Here is a 2,669-nt window from a genome sequence, read left to right on the forward strand (position 1 = left end):
GTCTGAGTGATTTTCAACGTGATTCAACTTTTACTTTGCCTTTTCTTATGACACAGATGGAATGTCAGCGGTACAATCCAAATGAGAGTTACAGCAACAATTAAGTTAAAGGGTTCCAGAAGCTTCCGAGGAATCAATAAGGAAAAATCTTGGTGGGAGGATTTGCCCCGTGGGTTAAAATAATCAAATTGACAGCCGAGAGATCACCAAGAACATTAGGTTCTTAAAATTTCTGAAGCAGCCATGATGAAAAACTGTCCCAAGTCTTAGAATTAACTATCATCAATGTGACACAATTCATTAAGTAAATTTGTCCTGGATGTGAGTGATCCTGCCACAACTATCTTATCACTGACTGAGGAGAGCAATTATGTCCACCTTGTGGCACAAGTCTTGTACTCCCTCACACGTTAGACAGTGTATAAAGAAAAGTCAGGACAACTAAGGTGACAATCCTGTCTCAATAAGTTAAATAAATAAATAAATAAATAAATAGATAAATAAATAAATAGATAGATAAATAAAACAGCATTATTGAACTTTCTTGGTGATCTCAGATTTTTTATTTCTTATCCACATTTGTCTGATAAATTTTTATCACTATTACCTATTTGTCAACAATATTTTAACAGTTACAGAAAAATTTAACATAAGAAATACCATGTCATTCAGTCAGGAAATCTGAACATGAATATCTTCCCTTCACGGGGGAAAGTACTGGACATAGACAGACATAAACTAAACATTTTCACATGTTGACAGAGAATTGACTACATTTCAGATTCTTTTTTTCCTCTTCTTTTATTTAATTTTATTTATGTATTTATTTCTTATGGTTTATTCACTTTGTATCTCCACTGTAGCACCCTCCCTTGTCTATACCCAGGCCCTCTCACCTACCCTTTTCTCCTCCTATGCCCCTCCCCTAGTCCACTGATAGCTGAGGTCCTCCTCTCCTTCTATCTGAACCTAGCATATAGGTCTCACCAAGGCTGGCTGCATCATCTTCCTCCGTGGCCTGGTAAGGCTGTTCCCCACTGGGGGGGGGGGGGTCAAAGAGCCAGCCACTGAGTTACTATCAGAGATAGCCTCTTCTCCTCTTACTAGGAAACCCACTTGGAAACTGAGCAGCTATGGGCTTCATCTGAAGAGGGTGTCTAGGTCCTCTCCATGCATGGTCCTTGGTTGTAACATTGGTCTCTGCAGGTTCCCCAGGCCCAGGGTTTTTGGATCTGTTGTTCTCTTTGTGGAGCTCCTGTCCCCTCCAGTTCTATCTCCTTCTTCTTCCATAAGGATTCTCATACTCTGCCCAAAGCTTAGCTATGAGTCTCAGTATCTCCTTGGATACCCTTGTGGGTAGAGCCTTTCAGCTGTACTATGTAGAAGGCTCCTGTCCTGTTCCTTGTCTTCTACTTCTTATGTCTACCCTGTTTGCCCTTCTGAATGAGGTTTCAGCCTCTTCCCTAGAGTCTTCCTTGTTGTTTAGCTTCTTTAGGACTACAGGTTGTAATATGTTTATCCTATATTATATGGCTAATAGTCACTTACAAGTGAGTATATATCATATGTATCTTTCTGCTTCTGAGATACCTCAGTCAGGATGATCTTTTCTGGTTCCTACCATTTGCCTGCAAATTTCATGGTGCCCTTGTTTTTAATAGCTGAGTAGTATCCCATTGTGTAAATGTACCACAATTTTGTATCCATTCTGCTGTTGAGAGACATCTAGGTTGTTTCCAAATTCTGGATATTACGAATAAAGCTGATTTGAATATAATAGAGCAAATGGCCTTATTGAGTGGTGGGGCATCTTTTGGGTATATACCTAGGAGTGGTATAGCTGTATCTTGAGGTAGCACTATTCCTAATTTTCTGAGAAAGCACCAGAATGATTTCCAAAGTGGTTGTACAAGATTACATTCCCACCAGCAATTTAGGAAGGTTCCCCTTTCTCCACATCCTTTCCAGCATGTATCATCCCTTGGGTTTTGGTCTTAGCCATGGGTGTGAGGTGAAATCTCAGGGTCTTTTTGATTTGCATTTCCTGAATGACTAAGGGTTCAAACCAGAAGCTATAAAAGTATAGAGAAAGCTTAATACTATTTTTAAATTCTTAAATTTTATTTTTAGATTTATTTATTTTACATAAGTGTTTTGCTCACATCTGTATCTGTGAACCATGTTGTGTCTGGTGCCTAACCAGGTGAGAAGAGAAAATCAGATTCCCAGGAAGTGAAATTATGGATGGCTATGAGCTTCCATGTGGGTGCTATGAAACAAACCCAGGCCTCTTCTCAAAGAGAAAGAAGTGCTCATAATCATTGATATATCACTCAAGATCCCAGAATAGTCTTTAGTATTCAACAATGAAAAATTTTCCATTTTTTTCTAAAGAAAAAGGATATCCAGGCTTTTGTTTTTTTGTTGTTGTTGTTTTGTTTTGTTTTTACCTTTTCTCAGGAAAATTATTTGTCTCAATTTGAAAGGAATAGGAATGGTCCCATTATTATTATTATTATTATTTTACCATATCAGAGACCATTTCCATATGAGATGTTATCATGTGACTGGGTCATATAAAATAGATGGAAATTATGAATTAAATGACTACAAATGTGAAAGTTATTTTACTTTTTATGTATATTCAAGTTTCAGACTAAATAATTAAA

The sequence above is a fragment of the Psammomys obesus genome, unplaced genomic scaffold (assembly GCF_907164565.1).
Source record: "Psammomys obesus unplaced genomic scaffold, mPsaObe1.curated_primary_1811, whole genome shotgun sequence".
In the NCBI taxonomy this organism is placed as follows: Eukaryota; Metazoa; Chordata; class Mammalia; order Rodentia; family Muridae; genus Psammomys; species Psammomys obesus.